The following is an 18,644-nucleotide window of genomic DNA, read 5'->3' as shown; positions in this document are numbered from 1 at the left end:
AGAAGAGGGATTGGTTAGGCGGCGGCAGCGCCGGCGGCGGCAGGAGAGCAGCGGCAGTGGCGGCGACGGTGGCGAGGTGTTCGGTCTGCGCAGCATAGAAACGCCCGCAGCGTCGGGGAAGGAGTTCCTGTGGGGCCAAATTAGGCATTCTGAACCTAAGCCGGGTGAGCTGGGCCGAACCAGGCGCTGCCGCTCGTACAGTTTTGGTGGCGGTGACAGACGCTGCTCTTGACTATAGGGGCCTATTAGGCCGAGATCTGAGGCGCCGATCACTGGCCCTCGACGCATCCTCGTCCCCCCCTTGTATCTCCTGTCTTCCTTCCCGGGCCAGTGGTTCCGGGACCCTGGGAAGAGGGTGGCTAATGATTAAGGTGAGGGGCCAGGGGGGAGGGGATCGATTGGAGGCCGCGCGTGCGCGCAACGGGGGAGGGGCCGGCCCGGAGGGGAGAAAGAGGAAGGGCTGCGGCCGCGGAAGGCTAGGGTCCGCGACCCGCCGGTTAGTGCTGGCCCCGCGGTGACTTAGGGTCTGGGTCTCCGCGGAAGGCTTAATTGTGTTTGAGCGAAGCGTTTCTCTACAGACACACCCACACCCCACAGTAGGGGAGTGTGGGTGCGGGGATTTCTTTCCCCTTTTCGACTCTGCCGAGAGTCTTAGGATGGGGGCTGAGGACTGAGGCGTGGGAGTGCGATTTGACAATGGAGTGCTGAAGGTAACGCGCCCCGGGGTGTTGGGGGGCGCTGGGTCAGCTCCCCCGGGTAGGGAGTTGCCTTCGTCTGGGCTCAAGGAAGCGTAGTCCGCGGAGCGGCAGAAATAACAGGCGCGTCAGATTTGCTATAGGGTTGGCTTGTTGGGTCATTCAGAGGAGCTTGATATTTCTATTATCCGTAGGTGATTTATCAGAGTCAGTGATAATGCGGTAGTGGAAATGTCTGTTCTATACTGCAGAAATAGAGGTTTGTCACAGTAGTTCTTAAATAGGTTGTTGTAGATCTGTACAGATACTTCTTAACCCAAATCTAAGTTTTTAACGTTTAAAAAAATACCAGGAAGTGTAGAGTATTCATTTAGTTTGTTCATGTTTGTAGCGTGGGGTGACTCCATTGTATTGTATGCTTTCCTGTTTCTTGATTTATGTGCAGTATGAATTTAGAACTCTGGAGTGGTGAGATGCCAGCTGACATGGACTTCGTTTTATAGTTCTTACAGCTTTTGAACCCGACTTAATCCTAACTTTACTTCATTTGATATTTTATGTTTAATTTTCTTGTTTTAGGGACCTCTTCAACCAAAAAGAACAGACTGTGGAAAAGATAAGCTAAGGTTCCATTTCTTTTCCCTTTTTTGTTGTTTTTTTGTGTGTGTCATTGCTTTCAAATGTTAGAATGTGATTTCAGTATTACATAGGAGTTCTATAATACTGATTTTACTAGCCTTATTAGGGTGAGGATCTACACCTTGTTTTTTAGTAAAAATTTTCATATCAATATAAACCATGTTGTTTTTCATATACAGTAGTCTTTGGTTGTGTTTGTGAGACAAAATAGATAGGATGAGAGAAGCCCCATTACTCTGAAAATAATCTTAAATTGTTTTGTGCTTTTTTGGTCTTGAATTATTTTGCTTTTGTCCATCTCTTGCCTCTTAACCTTGGACAAATGACATCTTTCTCGTCTGTTTGCTGCCCAGCATTCAGAGTAGTATTCTCAAAACTGGTGAGGGTGTTTATGAATTGGTCTAAACAATATTGTAGGAAAAACTAGGAAGAGTTGAGTCTCTCCTGCTCTCTCAGGGATGCTGTATCTGTGTGGATTCTTCTGTCACTTTTCCCCTTTTGTTTGGTGTCTTTTGGTCACTTGCATGTTAGTTCTTTCACTAGAGTTGGTTTTTGAAGAAAGATATAATCAGAATTTCATTTTAGTGAAAAAGGCATTATAGTGGAGGTTACAGCTTGACAAATTTCACTTTGATACTCTATTTCTACAGATAATTGAAAAATAGCTACACTAATGTTTAAGAGAACAGCAATTTACACATCCAAAGCAAAGGAATAGTCGGCAAATTTTCTTAAATAGTTATTTTTACTTAATTTAAAATGTGGAATAAAAACTATTGAATCAAGCCAATTAGATTTTTTTATACATTTCTTTTATTATTTTGTCAAAGAGGGATTCTGTAATGTGTTTTACTTAGAGCATAATTATATTTGGCCCTGTTTTGACTTTTCCCTCTGTGGGCTAGAACTTCAATAGGTGAAAAAAAAAAAGTGACTACTCAAAATGATCGTAATTAAAGTGTATTGTAACTTGACATTAACATTCTATGTGACATTATCTTACGAGACAGTATAGGACTAGAGACAGGAGACCTGGATTTTAGATCTAGCATCGCTTGCTGTTCATTAGATCTTTGACTTTATTGATAACCATCCTGGGCTTCAGATCTCTCTCAACTGTTAAATGAGAAGTGTGGGATAGATAACTCTAGTTTTCTCTAGGTCTCAAATGTAATGGTTTGTATTTTGAGTTAGGTGTTTTTGGTATTCAGTGTTGTATTCATCATGATCCGATCCCCAGAAGGAAATGTTATACTGAGAGTATAAATTCCTTCATGATATGTATATATTAGGGAAGAAAACTATGATGACTCCATGTTTGTTGTTCCAGATACTACTGCTGCCCCATTGTAGATATTACTCATGATTTAATAGCTCTCATATGATCCTAAAAAAATGAAACTTTTGTTTTACTCCTGGTAATGCTCTTTAAATCATCCTGAATAATTTTTCTTTCAGAAAACTAATCATTGTTCAGTAAAGGCATTTGATACCTTACATCTCTGTTCTTTCTTTCCTTCATCCCACAGATTCTTAGTACCAGCTGGCCCAGGTTTCTACAGGTAGTCGATTTGTATCGTTACATGAGGAGTGAGCTATAAATGTTTAAAACAAATACTAAGTGGAGCTTACATTTTAAATAGAGGTACTGCATTATTATTTAGTCACTCAGTAAGTATTTATTGAATGTCTTGTTCTCAGTCTTCAGTGAAGAACGCACTCTGCCTGCACGGAGTGGACATTTTACTGGGGAAACAGATAATAAACAGAATAGTTTTAGGTAGTGGTCAGTGCCATGAAGAAAATAGCACCATGTAATGGAGAATGAATGGAAGTGGGGCCCTATTATGGGTTGAGTGGTTAGGGTGAGCCTCTTTGCAGAGGTAAAACATGGCTTGTGATCAATAACTAGAAAGAATCAGCCGGAGTAAGGATATGGAGGAAGAGTGCTACGGACAAAGGGAACAACAAATGTCTTAGATTAGATTGGGTTTGATTCTGGAGAATCTACAAGTGTAAATTAATTGTTTAGTTTGTTAGACTTTTTTGTGATTGCTGATAAACAGTGTAAAAATAAAGGTTAAACACATTTTATGTGTAGTAACCAAATGTAACATGTTGACCTTGTTTAAATCCTGACTCAAACCAATTGTGGGAAGTCATATTTGAAACACTTTGGAGGAAATTTGAATGTGGATGGGTATTAGGTGATATCAAGGAATTATCAGTAATTTTGTTAGGGATGATAATGGCTTTATGTTTATGTAAGAAAATACCCGTATTTTTCAGAGACAGAGACTGAAGAATGAGGAAGAGAAATAAGATGTCTGGTATTTGTTTAAAAATACTTCAGAGCGAAAAAAAGGGGGGTGGTGATGAGTTAGATGAAGCAAGTGTGGCATAATCTTCATAGTTGTTGGGTTGGGGTAGTAGGTATGTGGGTATTAATAATATTGTGGTCTGCTTTTGTGAGGTTTGAAAATGTTCATATTTTAAAAAAATTATTCTGTATTTAGATGTCTTCTCCCTTTCTCCCTCTTCCTCCCAATTTTGATAAAATGCAGTATTTTGTTCCTCTTTCTAAACATTCAGCATTTATTCAACAAATGTGAGTTCTGTATTTCAGGCACTGTGTCAGTGCTTAAGTAACGACAAAGAGCAGGACCTGAAGGCCTGCCTATGAGGAGCTTATGGTTTGCTGGAGGAAGGGAGAGTCCCTCAGTGCGGGCTGTGTTACATGAAATCATAGATTTCTATGTTTCCCTGAGGGTATACAGGATCAGCATTTTACTGTTTATATGGTTACTTAAAAAATATTTTTCTTTTTCTAGAGAATTGAAAATTTAAGAAGTTCACTGTGGGTCTATGTGCCAGTCTGTGTCACTGTTGTAGTCATTTCCCTTATTCATATGTGAATAAATCACTTGTTTTCACCACCTTTTGACATCCCAATTTGCCTTTATTTTAATTTTTTAAGTAGTTTCAAACTTACAGAAAAATTAAAAAAATAGTACTGAGAACTCTTAAATACCCTTTACTCAGATTTACCAGTTGTTAACATTTTGTCACATTTGCTTTCTCATTCTCTCTTTTCTGAATCACTTGAGAGTAAATTGCATGTATTATGCCCATTTGTCTCTAAAGATTCACTTTTATTGTATTCTCTTGCATTATTACAGTACAGTTACTAAATTCAGAAAAATTTAACATTGATAATAGTATATCTTTATCTGATCTATAGCCCCTATTCCAGCTTTGTCAGTTCATTCCAATAATATTTGTACCTTTATAGCATTTTTTTCCCATAGCATACAGTCCAGGATTGCAAATTGCATTTAGTTGTCATATCTCCTTAGTCTCCTTTAATCTGGAACCAGTGCCTTAGCCTCTCTGTTTTTTTTTTTTTTTTTTTTGAGGAAGATTAGCCCTGAGCTAAGATTGGCTGCCAATCCTTGTCTTTTTGCTGAGGAAGACTGGCCCTGAGATAACATCCATGCCCATCTTCCTCTATTGATATGTGGGACGCCTACCACAGCATGGCTTGCCAACCAATGCCATGTCCACACCTGGGTTCCAAACTGGTGAACCCCAGGCTGCCGAAGCAGAATGTGTGAACTTAACCACTGTGACACTAGGCCGGCCCTAGCCTCTCTGTTTTAATACATTGACATTTTTGAAGAATACAAGCTATATATTTTATGGAATATTCCTCAATTTGGATTTGTCTGATGTTTTCTCATAATTAGATTCAGGTTATGCATCCCTAGCCAGGGATTTTATATCCTCCTTAGAGTATGATATGGAAGGAAGCAGGTGTCATTGGTCTGCCCTTCATTGGTGATGTTAATTTTTAATTACCTGGTCATGGTGTTGTCTGGTTTCTTCACAATATAGTTATTATTTTTCCCTTGTACCTACTAAGCAATCTGTAGGGATAACTTTGAGGTAATGCAGATATCCTGCTTCTAAATAAATATTCTGAATCCTCATCAAGTTCCTCTCCTGGATTTAGCATCCATTGATGATTCTTGCCTGTATTGATTTTTACTTTAATGATTGCGAAATGGTTATTTTCTGAGTCTTCCACTTTATCAATAGGCATTCTGTTGTAAGGAAGAAGCATCCTTCCATCTATTATCAATATGGACTTATGTACTCCCTTTTTTATTCAATAGGTTATAATCCATTACTGCCTTTATTTATTTTGATGCTCAGATTGTCCCAGATTTGTCCAGTGGGAGCCTCTCCACCCTGGCTTCTGTGTCTTCATAATTTTTTTTTTGAGTATTTCCTTCCTTTCTGGCACAACAAGGTGTTCCAAGCTCATCTTGTATCTTTCCTTTCTCAGTCCTGGAATCAGTCATTCCCCAAAGAGCCCTGGTTCCTTTTAGTTGGGAGTCCAATTTGCTTTTGAGTTGTCTATTTATATATAGAAATAATCTCTTCTTTCCTGGATCAGGACATCCTCTGAGAAACTAAATTTAAATTAGATTTTGGTAGTGGGTTTATATTTCTGTGAAGATTTTGATTATGAAATAATTACATAAGATTTAGCAATTTATTACATTTACCATAAAAGAGCTATTTTATTCTTGTTTTCTTTTTTAGGTAAGTTCTGATTTGATCTTAATTATGTCCAAACAAAATAGAAGAAAAAATAAAAAGTTATTTTACTTTGTGTTACTTTGTATGTCTGTATGTAAGGTTTAAACTCAAAAACAACTTAGGATTTTAGGGATTTTTACGTACTTAATTGTTTTTAACTAAGTCATCAGATATTCTAGTCTGAAGGAAATTGTTGCTTTTTAGCTAGCTTTTTAAGTGAAATTTTAAAATTATAATACAGAATATTTCATATATGAGTGAAAACTCAGAGACATTATTCCAGGCAGTTACTGTTACATCTTGGTATATTTCACAGCCGTTTTCTCCCCGTTCCTGGGTATTTGCTTTATTTGTTTATCTTTTAAACCTAACTTATAAGTGTTTTTCTAGGAAATATTTTGAATGATTTTTATTTTTAAACCAATTAGTATCTATATGATTTTAAAAGTCAGTTCCAAAAGGCTTACAATGAAAGACAGCAGTTCTCTATGCCACCCCTCTTTATCCCCTAGTTTCACTTCCTAAGTGGAAGCACTTTCAGCTCTTAAAAATTATTTTCTGGTATTTACCTTTATATTTCTAAATAGTGTGCTTATATGTCTACTTAGCCATATACTTAGCCACTTTTGATGTCAGTTTGCATTTTTTGTTTTTTAAAAGATTATTTTTTAAGATAAAAGTAATACAGATGGTACCAAATTCACAAGCTACAAAGGGTGTACAGGGAAAAATAAGTCTCCTTGCCATCCCTCTCTTCATGCTACCCAATACTTTTCCCTAAAGAAATGGCTCCTTAAGAGGAAGAGGATATGTTTTATATATCTCTCTAGAGCAGCATTCTCAAAGTGTGGTCTGTAGACTCTTGAGGGGGTCTTCAAGAGTTTGAGAAAGTCTGCTAGGTTGAAACTATTTCATAATAATACTAAATTCTTTGCTACTTAACTATGTTGACATTTGCACTGTGGTGCAAACTGCTGGTCCTGCAGTGCATAGCAAGACAGTGGCAAAAACTGTACTAATAATCATTATGTTCTTCATCACTATACATTTACAGTAAAAAACAAAACCAAAAAAAAAAACAAACCCCAGTTTCATTTAAGAATGTCCTTTATGAAGCAATAAAACTTGTTAATTTTATTTATCTTGACCCTTGAGTACATGTCTTTTTAGTATTTCATGTCACAAAATGGGAAGAATGTTACAAGGTGCTTCTGCTGCATAGCAGAATATGGTGCTTGTCTAGAAGAAAAATACTTGTGTAATTGAGTTGTGAGATGAACTAGCAAACTTTATTTAGTTGCTTTTTTCATGGAACACTATTTTTACTTGAAAGAGTGAACTATAGTTATTTAAACTTGGGTATTTGTACATACTTTCTCAAAAATAAATGAAGTGAGCCTGTCACTTCAGGCAAAACAACTGACAGAATTTATTGCCAAGATAAAATTCAGGCTTTCAAGCAAAAAAGTAGAATTTTGGAAAATGTATCTGCCACTGTGAGCTTGGCAGCTTCTTAGGACTTTTCTGATGAAATTGATGTTGATAGTAACAAATGTGGTTTGTGTTTTTTTTGTTGTTATTGTATAATGAAATATATCAGTGTTTGGAAGATGTATGTAACTCAGTGGACCAACTTTTTTCAAATGACCTATGCCTGATATTACAAAATCATGTTGTAGGTGAAAGATCACTGAAGTGCAAGAAAGAAGAATGTGATTTTAATGAAATGGTATGAAAAGTTTCACTGATAGGGGTTTAGATTCCACATTGCAACTTACCTTTATAAAATTACACTTAAGTTTTGGTATAGTTTCAGAGGATAATATCCACACTTATCTGAAAAGGTTATTAAAAAATACTCCTCCCTTTTTGAACTACATATTCATATGAAGCTGGATTTTCTTATTAGATTGAATACAGAAACAGATATAAGAATCCAGGTTTCTTCTGTTAAGGCAGACATTAAAAAGATATGCAAAAATGTATAACAGTGCCACTCTTCTCAATTTTTTTGGAAAATATATTCATAAACATTACTTATATTAGCATGTAATGGTTTTACTGTTGCTGTTTATAAATAAGCATTTATCAACTTTATTTTCTAATATTGTATCGATATCTATAACCCATATAATAAAAACTTTTTCAGTTATTTTTCAGGGTGTAAAGGGGTTCAGAAATCAGAAAGTTTGAGAACTGCTGTGTCAACTGGAGGACGAACCAGTTTTAGGCATTATCTTTTGACTGCTTGTGGAAAAATGAGTCCTTTCTTCTCCCTTCACTCTTTCTCCCGATATATTTTTGTCACAATTTTAGATTATTTTGAATAACAATTCAGCATATATTTATTGAATGCCAACTATGTGTTCTAAGCTTTGGGTTTTCATAATGAGGAAAAGAAAAAATCGGCTCTTGTGGGAAAACAAATTTTACAGATGAAGATTATGGAAATAACTGAGCTGGAAAAAGAAGATGGGGGTGGGGTTAGCTTTTTAAATATAAGGTGGTCAGGGATGGTCTCAAAGATAAGGAAACATTTGAGCACAGACCTAAAGGAAGTGAGTGAGAGAGCCTTATGGACATTTGGGGGACAAGCACTCCAGGCAGATTGAATAGCAATAGCATGCTTGGCCTGCTCCAGGAATAACCAGGAAGCTGTTGTGGCTGGAGTGGAGTGGATGAGGAGAATGGTAGTCTCTGAGGACAAAGGTAGCAAGGGCTTATGCTCTTCAGTTTTAGGAAATATTCTTGTATTAGCTTTGATAACTTCTTAGTTGTTTTATCCTTTGTTCTCTTTCTGTAGTTGCTATCATTCAGATGATAGGATTTTGTTGTTATCTCTTATTTGCTATTCCCTTTTTTTGTTTTTGGTGGCTTTTATAAAATTTTCTTTTACAGTCACTTTGGTGGAGATTGGAAGGGAATTCAAGATAAAGATATGTGTATAATTCACCATGTTTAGACAAAATGAGAACTTCTACTTTTGATAATTATGAGAATTTTACCAGGAGCAAGTTACATTATTGATATGGAACTAGGCGCTCTTCCCAACTCTTAGTGGTAAAATCATATTTAAATATGTGAATGAGTACACTTTTCATGTATGCAGTGAATAGGTTCACTTTACTGTTCTTTAATACAAAGTAGTCATATTAAGTGAAGAAAATCATGTGATAGAAGATTTTTATTACAGAACATCTATGGAATGTGATTTGTCTTGAATTTGGTTGTATTTTCTTTTTCTTTTTTTTTAAGATTTTATTTTTCCTTTTTCTCCAAAAGCCCCCCAGTACATAGTTGTGTATTTTTAGTTGTGGGTCCTAGTTGTGGCCTGGGGGATGCCACATCAGCATGGCTTGATGAGCAGTGCCATGTCCGTGCCCAGGATTCGAACCAGTGAAACCCTGGGCCGCCGAAGCAGAGCGCGTGAACTTAACCACTTGGCTGCGGGGCTGCGCCCCTAATTGTATTTTCTATGAAATCACATTTCTTTAAAGAACTACATATAGTACTGGATGCAACTGGCTATTTTATTTTTGTAACCATCTTCCTGCCTGCCATTCCTCTGATAGGCTCTTGTCCTTGTTCTCCACTTGCGGAAATCCTACTTTTAAGGACCAGCTTGTAAACTTCTGTGAGATTTCTCCTCCTGAATCAATAGCTCTCCTTTCTGTTTTCCCATAGTATTTGGTCCTTATCTTGCAGCAGTTATTACAGTTTACTAGAACCTTAGCATTCTCTCACTGTGGAGGCTAAGTTCTGAAAATCTCTGTGGTAAATAGAAGAAAGTGTGGTTGAGTAACATAATAATCTTATGTAAAAATAAAGTCGTGGGAACTGAAGTTGTGAGTGATCATGTAAAAGCCCTCATAACTATACATTTAGTTTAAAAAAAGAGAGAGACCAAAACCAGTAATTTATATAAGAATTAAGATCCAGATATTTGTGTCAGACCTTAGGCACTTCACTTAGCTTCTGTAATGCTCAGTTCCCTGGAGATAATAGTTTTTAGTGAGGATAAGATGAAATAAAAACATGGCACCCAGTTCCTTGCAGGTCTTACCTGACCTAGTCCTTGACTGCCTCTGATCCCGTTGTGTGCTCTCTCCCTTTCCTCCCACTCCTCTTATTTCTGTTCTTTGCATCTGTTAGGCCTGTTCCTGCCACATGATCTTTCCTTACTGTTTCCTCTGCTGGGAATGCTCTTCCTCCAGAACTGTGTGGCTTGGCTGACTGGTGGCTGGTTCCTTCTCATGAGTCAGGTCTTTAGCTTCTTAGCGAGGATCCCACTGATGGTCAACATTTACCATTTGTTGTGTTTCCTCAATAGCACATATTTCTCTCTAAAATGATCTCAATTGTCTATCTGTGTCTTGTTTGTCCTCATTTGTATGTAACTTCCATAAGAGCAAAGACTTTCTCTATCCTGTTCATGACTGATCCCAGTACCTAGAACAGTGCCCAGCTTATAAAAGACTCTCAATAAATATTTATTGAATGAAAACAATAAGTGAATAAATGGTAGCTAATGTATTATCAGTGATACTGTATCTTCTGAAATATTAATGAACTACTGTAAAATTAATTTCTATTACCTGAGTGGCATTTCCAGATCCTGGTCTGATCCCAGATGCTTGGGATGGAAAAAGTTTGAATAACCTAACTTGTACTTATCCTGTTTGCCATAGCTGAGTTGATCTTTCTGAAACTCTCTTCCTAGACTCTTGGGTTTATCCATTTTTTTCCAGTATGAATGAATATTTTCCTTCACTGATAGCAGTTCTAAGGCCTCTACTTACTTTTTAGTTATTTTCCTTTATCTTGAAAAAACTTCAATTTAAAATACTTTTTCTTTTCTCTCTCATCATCTTTACTAAGCCTCAGTTGCCTCTTTTTCTAATTATCCCTAAAAGGAAGAACTCACAGTTTATGTGTACTGAAATCAAAATTCTGAAGATTGCCCAAAAAGTATATTAGTAAATGTGTGTAGGCTAGACTTACATGTATGGGATTCCCCATTAGGGTTAGGATTACTATATTGATCTAGAATATGAAATTCTTTGGGTCAGAGTAGCATCTTAATTATCTTCTTAATTATCACTTTGAGTAGTGACTGATAGCAAAAAAAATTAAAAAAGCTTTTTGAATAAAGTGGCTGACATGAGCATACAGGATAATAAATCCTTGGTTTCCCCAAACCAGTATCCTAGAATTGTTTAACAGCTTGCTATTTTTGTTTTTTGCCACAAGGATTTTCACTTTGCTGTGCGAATACACAGATCCAAGGAAGACAGAAATGTCATTTGTCAGAATAATCTTGGAAATCCCTAAAGTTGTCCATAAAATAGAAGATGCAGACACAGTCTCTCAAAGTCCAACACAGACTGTTTTTCCTTCAGTATTGGAACAAATCACGTTTCATTGTTAAACACCAGATGAAGTAGTAAGCTGTGTTTATGGTCCATGTTGTGGGAAAAATAAATGCTTTAAACATTAGAATCTGACAGCACAATGAGATGCTCGTATCCTGAGAGGCACATGGGAAGTGCGACCAACTAGAGGATAGTAAAATTTTATCTTTTTGTGTTCATTCTGGGCATATAATCATTGAGTAGAATGGCAAACATAATCTACATAGTTTAAATGATTTTTTTCTTGTCTTTATATAGTTGAATTCACATTTTGGGTGTGCTTTTTATCCAGAGGTGTTCTCCCTGATCCAATTTTCACATGCCTTTACCTGCAGTCATTAAAATGTCAGTGCCTCTTCCTGGTTTTTCTCTTGTGACTCTTGTTCTCATTCTTTAATTAATATCCTCCAGGTTACATATTTTGACCTGAATCACTTAGGTAGAGCAAAACAACTTTTATCTAAATAAACTTGTTGGACTTCATTCAAGGAGAAATTGTTTCCTTGGGCAGTTTTGCTCACCACATTAGATCTTATATTCTCAGGGCAGCTGCCATATTTCCTAATCTGGTTTTCCATTTTATTTTTATTTATTTTGTTACCCCAACCTTTGCTTCATGGCTATAAAAAGTCAGGGTTTTGGTCTGATCTTCAAGAGGAATTTGAGGTTCACTTGAATAAGATAGAGTACCTGGGGGTGGGTGTACTAGAGAATTGAAGGCCTGCAAAAAATAAAAAAGGAAGAGTTCAGGGGGAAAGCTTGTGGACTTTTTTGCCAGGATGATTTCTAAAAGCTGCTTAACTCTTCAACTTTAAAAACAATAATAAAAGCCAGCATGTGCATACATTATTTTGATAACAACTCTTTGAGGTAGATATTTCCGTTTTTCAGATGAGGAAATTTAGGCACAGAAGGGTTAATAACTTGCTAAAGACTTGCAGTAGTGGTGGGGCTGAAGGGATTTAAGTCAGTAGATTTTGAGTCACGTGAGAAAGGAATTCCAGGTTTCAGGGGCATAACCCGTATTTCTGTATTGCCTTTAAGGAAAACAGTGAGTGTTTTTACCTCCAAAGGGCATGGCCTTTGTCAAAAGAGAAGGAAGGATGGTGATATTTTATTTGGATGGTGTAATTAGGGAAGGGGGACTTAATTTCTCTCTGCTTTTTCTGTCTATTCCAGATTTTCTATAGTAAACTTATTTAAAATATCAATTTAATTGAGGAATAATTTATATACAATATAAGACACACATTTTACTGTCCAGTTCAATGAGTTGTGGTGAACGTATATGTCCATGTAACCAGCACCCCAATCAGGACGTAAAACATTCTCTCACCCTGGAAAGTTCTTTCCTGCTATTTTGCCAGCTCTCACCCCCATCGCCTGCCTCAGGCAACCACTGATCTGATTTTTTTTTTTTTTAAAGATTTTATTTTTTCCTTTTTCTCCCCAAAGCCCACCAGTACATAGTTGTATATTCTTCATTGTGGGTCCTTCTAGTTGTGGCATGTGGGACGCTGCCTCAGCGTGGTTTGATGAGCAGTGCCATGTCCGCGCCCAGGATTCGAACCAACGAAACACTGGGCCGCCTGCAACGGAGTGCGTGAACTTAACCATTCGGCCACGGGGCCAGCCCCCACTGATCTGATTTTTGACGTTATGGATTAGTTTTGTTTGTTCTAGAACTTCATATAAATAATATCATATAGTAATATACTTTGTGTCTGACTTCTTTTGCTCATCAAATCTTTTCCCTCAAGCCTTTTGTTGTGAAAATTTCAAACATATATAGGTTGAAAGAATTGTACGTTGAACACGCATCTCCCCATCACCTAAATTCTACAATTAATATTTTACTATTTTTGCTTTATCACCTATCCATCTATTCGTGGTTCCTCTAAAGCATCTTGGTGAGTTGTTTGTTTGTTTTCATTTTAAAGTAGGTTGCAGGCATTAGTTCATTTTACCCCTGAACAAATTCAGCTTCCATATCATTAACTAGAGTTGAGTATTTGTTTACAGTTTTCTATTTTTAAAGTAAAATTTACATATAGTGAAATGCACAAATCTTGTGTACTATTTATTGTTTTCCCAAATGTATACATTTGTGTAACCCTATTTCTTATGGAGAAAAAGAACATTACCATCACCTCAGAAAGCTCCCTCATGCACTTCCTGTTCAGTCCTTTCCCCTATCCTTTGTAGAATACCGCCACTGTTTTGATTTTTTTCCACCTTAGATTAGGTTTCCCTGTTCTAGAACTTCTTATAAATGGAATCATATAGATACTACGTATCTGATTTCTTTTCCTCAGCAGGATGTTTTTGAGATTCATCTATAGTGTTATGTGTATCAGTAGTTCCTATTTTGTCGTTGTTGCTGTTTGGTATCCCATTGTATCTATATATCGTAACTTTTTTGTCCATTCACTTGTTGGAGATTTGTGTTCCTTCAATTTTTGGTTATTATGAGTAACACTGTGAATATTAACATGCAAATCTTTTCGTATACCTATGTTTTCAAACCTAGGCATGGAATTACTGAATCACAGGTTAGATGTATGTATAATTTTATTAGAAGCTGCCAAAGAGTTGTGTGTAGAGTTCCAGTTGTGCCACATCCTTGTTAACATTTGGTGGTTTTGGTCTTTTTACTTTTAGCCTTTTATTGGGTTTGCAGTTGTAGCTCATTGTGGTTTTAATTTGCATTTCCCTAATGACTAAAGGTAGTGAGCATTTCTTTGTGTACTTACTGGCCATTTGTATATGTTTTGAGAAATGTTAAAAATTGTTTTTCTGGGACAGCCTGGTCGTGTAGTGGTTAAGTTCGCGTGCTCTGCATCGGGGGCCTGGGGTTTGCAGGTTCGGATCCCGGGTGTGGACTTAGCGCTGCTGGTCAAGCCATGCTGTGGCAGCATCCCACATAGGATAGAGGAAGATTGGCACAGATGTTAGCTCAGTGATAATCTTCCTCAAGCAAAAAGAGGAAGATTGGCAACAGATGTTAGGGCCAATCTTCCTCACACACACACACACACACACACACGCGCAAATAGTTTGCCTATTTTTGGGCTGGGGTGGATGGGGGTTGGCTTATTAAGGTCTAAGAGTTTTACATATATTCTGGATTCAAGTTATGTGTGTGTGTGTTTATATATACATATACACTACATATATATACATGTAATTTTCTTTGTGTTTAGCTTGCTAGCTTGCCTTTTTGTTTTCTTAATGGTATCTCTGAAGAACAGAAGGTTTTCATTTTGATAAAGTTTTATGAATTTTTAAAAAATGTTTTTTGTGTTCTACAAAATCTTTGCCAATGGTGTGATCACATAAATTTTCTGCTATGTTTCTTTTAGAAGCTTAATGGTTTTAGCTTTTAGATTTAAGTCTGTGATCCATTTTGACTTAATTTGTGTCCAGTGTGAGGTAGGGATTGAGATTTTCTTTGCACATGCTTCACTAGTTCCACCACCATTTGTTGAAAATACTATTCCTTCCCTCTTATCTTGGCACTCTTATTGAAAGCATTTGATGATATGTATGAGTCTATTTCTGGACTCTCCAGTTTATCCTTTTGCCAGCAGCACCCTGTTACGATATGGTTGAGTTTTAATCTCTCATCTTACTTTTTGTATTTTATTTGTCCCATCTGTTCTCTGTTCCTTTTCTTTTCTTCTCCTGCCCCCTTTAGGCTTGAGTTTTTTTAGGTTTTGTTTTGTTTTGTCGTGTTACAGTTTACTTCCACTGTTGGCTTATTGGCTATACTTGTTTTACTTTTTTATAAAATAAAGGGTTTACACTATGCATCTTTAACTTTTTACAGTCTGCCTTCAAGGAATAATAGACTATTTCATGTATAATGTAAGAAACTTGGAACAATCTACATCTATTTGTTCCCCTTCTGTGCTTTGTATGATTATTGTCATACATTTTACTTTTCCATTTTATTAGTTTGGGGGGATTTCTTCAGATTTTAGGGTTATAGCTAGAGAATAATCCTTGATTTATGAGGGGAGATGCTAGTAGAACTCTTTTTTATTCCATTCTGCTTTTACAAAAGTGACCAGATGGTGGTGATTTATTAAAAAGTCTTTAAAACGTGATATAAATTCAGACCAGAAATTTTTGATATTTGAGTCTGGAAAAAGATGGTTATATCATATGCTCCCTTTTTATAGACCAAAATTAGAACTTGGAGCATTGGTGAGTGAACGTCTCTGAATATTACCCAGTTACTGACTTTGGGCAAATTATTCAGTGAAAAATAGTTTTAAAAATTCCTCCCCTATGTCTTTATCTGTATATAAGGTAAATTTAGTTGTAGTACTTTATATTAAAAAGTGTTTATTTTTAAGTGATTTTCCTAATCATTCTAAGGTTTTATTTTCAGGTCCTGATTTTGTCATTCAGTTTATATGTTATTCCTTTTCAGCTTTGTGTCATTTGAGAATATGGTGAACATTCCATTTATGCCTTCACATGAAATCATGGCTAAAAACAGATTTTGGAATGCCTATTGTAGGCTAATTTTTAATTATACAGCTTGTTTTATGTTACTGATCATTTATGCATTTCTAGACAAGTTTTAGGATTGATCTTTATTCTGTTTTAACTTTCAAGTGTATTATAGCTTATAATTCTTCTCTTTGTCCTGAAGGGTAATGAAGTTGGCACTGTGCTGCCTGAGAGAGGTCGGGAGGTTAGTGTTAATGTTGAGGATTAAGAGAGAAGATAGGGTTTTAGTTCTTGTAAAGTAGATTTCTCCCTCTATTATTAAGCTGAAACAAATTCTGGGGGAAATTTTGTAATTCTGTAGACCTTTGTCTAGTCTTTTCCCCTTTTCTTCCTAATAAGAATTCTAACAAATAGTTGTTTGAAGTGTAATGGTATGTTTGAAAATTATATATTGTCTCTCAGAAGATCATATGTTATCTTTCAGTCTTTCAGATAATTGGCTTTATATATTTGTAGATGTACTTCATCATTAAATATGTAGTTCAGAGAACCTCTATCATGGAAAATAGGGTAATCAGGTCTCATTTTTTAGTCATTTCACTCTTTTTCCTTTTTTTTTTTTTTTTTTTTTGCCAAGGAAGATTCGCCCAGAGCTAACTTCTGCTGCCAGTTCTCCTCTTTTTTGCTTGAGGAAGATTAGCCCTGAGCTAACATCTGCACCAGTCTTCCTCTGTTTTTTTGTATGTAGGACACTGCCACAGCATGGCTGGTGAGTGGAGTAGGTCCATGCCTGGGATCCAAACCTGCGAACCTGGACTGCCGAAGCAGAGCATGCGGAACTTTAACCACTAGGCCATGGGGCAGACCTCCTTTTATCCTTCTTGGAAAAGCTTCCCTGGTACACTCCTTTTCAGAATCAAATTAGGTTGTACTCTAAATTTGTTTTTGTGCGTGCCTCTATCGTAACACTTACTGTATTTCAATTACCTACCGATATGTCCCCTAACTTCTAGATTGTAACTTGTTAAGGACAGATCTTTGCCATGTTCACCTTTGTATGTACAATATTTGGGACAGTCTAGCACATTTAAGATACTCAGGAAATGTTTATTGCACATGTATTAGTTTGCTAGAGCTACCATAGCAAAATACCACAGACTGGCTGGCTTAAACAGCAAAAAGCTATTTTCTCACAGTTTTGGTGACTAGAAATCCAAGAATAAGATGTGTGCAGGTTTGGTTTCTCCTGAGGCCTGTCTCCTTGGTTTGCAGATGGCCGCCTTCCTGCTGTATCCTCACATGGTCTTTTCTCTGTGTCTGTGTGTGTGTCCAGATTTCCTCTTTTTATAAGGGACGCCAGTGGGATGGGATTAGGGCCCACCAATATGACCTCATTTAACCGTAATTACCTTTTTAAAGGCCCTATATGTAGTCACATTCTGAGATATTTGGGGTTAGGATTTCACCATATGACACAGTTCAGTCCATAACACTTGGATACTTTGATTTAGCATATGTTCCAGGTGAAGGTGATTTCCTTTTTTTTTTTTTTTCTTCTTCTTCTCCCCAAAGCCACCCCTGCCCCCAGTACATAGTTGTATATTTTAGTTGTGAGTGTTTCTGGTTGTGCTCTGTGGAACGCTCCCTCAGTGTGGCCTGATGAGCAGCGCCATATCCACGCCCAGGATCCGAACCAGCAAAACCCTGGGCTGCCGAAGCGGAGCTCACAAACTCAACCACTCAGTCACGGGGCCGGCCCCCTGAAGGTGATTTCTTAAGGTCCAACACTAAACCAAGGTTGTCAAAGTTGGGACCAAAGATTTCCCAGCTTGTATAAGCACAAGTGGTTTAATTTTGGTGTTTTGTCTTAATTCCCACTTAGGTAATTGTAGCATTTAATAATTAAGACCCTGTAGCCCTTAGTGCTTTGAAGTATTACCTAGCTGTTCTCATTTAATAATAGGTTTTTTCCTTTACTCTTTATGTCACAAAAAATTGGTAAAACACACACACAGTCACACTCTCTTGGGCACATGTATGCTTTGTGTACATATTGGCTTTTAATGCATGATTGCTGAACATTTCAACCCAAGTAAAACATGTTTATTTGCCAAATTCTTGGTGGTAATTTGGAAAGGTGACACCATTCAATAAATTCTCTATATAAATTTCATAAATTACACATAATTTCCCAGTGCATACAGATAGATGCCTTGTTATCCCGGTGGAGCAACCAGATGGTTTTAGGCCCTTTCTTTTCCCATAGTAATCCCAGCTTTAGATTCCCACTCCTGCCTTCCCTTAAGGGTCCACTGTAAGATTTTTGAAGATATTATTGGCGATAGTGAGGGGATGGTGATCAGGGTAAGCTCCATTGTCGCTCATTTGTCTCCTCCCTTTCCTAGGGATTGGGGGAAATTTGCAAATAATACCCTAGAGCCCCCTTCCCTTTTTTTTTTTTAAATAAAGCTTTTATTTTATAATAGTTTTACATTTACAGAAAAGTTGCAAAGATGGTACACGGACTTCCCATATACCCCTCACCCAGTTCCCCTGTTGTTAATATCTTATCTATTGTACATCTGTCACAACTAAGAAACCAACATTGCTACATTGCTATTAACTACAGATATTTTTTAATCTCCTCTGGTCTCAACAGTTTCTCAGTCTTTCCTTGTTTTCATCACCTTAATGGTTTAGAGGTGTGTTTGTCAGGTATTTTGTAGAACCCCCAATTTGAGTTTGCCTAATGTTTTTCTCATTGTTTTAAGTGGGAGTTGTGAGTTTTGGGGAAGAATACCACAGAGGTGAAGTTCCCTTATTAGCAACATGA

The 18,644-nt window shown here is 37.0% G+C and overlaps 1 protein-coding gene across 14 annotated transcripts in view; it reads left to right on the top strand.

The window, feature by feature from the left end:
- RNF111 (ring finger protein 111) overlaps positions 1–18,644 on the top strand; it is an 84,921-nt gene continuing 66,277 nt past the window's right edge. For 8 of the 14 annotated variants that reach the window (XM_070500757.1, XM_070500741.1, XM_070500737.1 and 5 more), the window contains exon 1: positions 25–164. The gene's annotated coding sequence lies outside the window, so the exon portion shown is untranslated. Of the gene's footprint in view, positions 372–435; positions 711–1,274; positions 1,322–18,644 lie in introns of those variants that run through there. The other 6 variants (XM_070500762.1, XM_070500755.1, XM_070500732.1 and 3 more) reach the window with 3 other exon arrangements.

Source organism: Equus asinus, chromosome 2, assembly GCF_041296235.1.
Source record: "Equus asinus isolate D_3611 breed Donkey chromosome 2, EquAss-T2T_v2, whole genome shotgun sequence".
Classification (NCBI taxonomy): Eukaryota; Metazoa; Chordata; class Mammalia; order Perissodactyla; family Equidae; genus Equus; species Equus asinus.
This window is presented reverse-complemented; position numbering and strand designations above follow the sequence as displayed.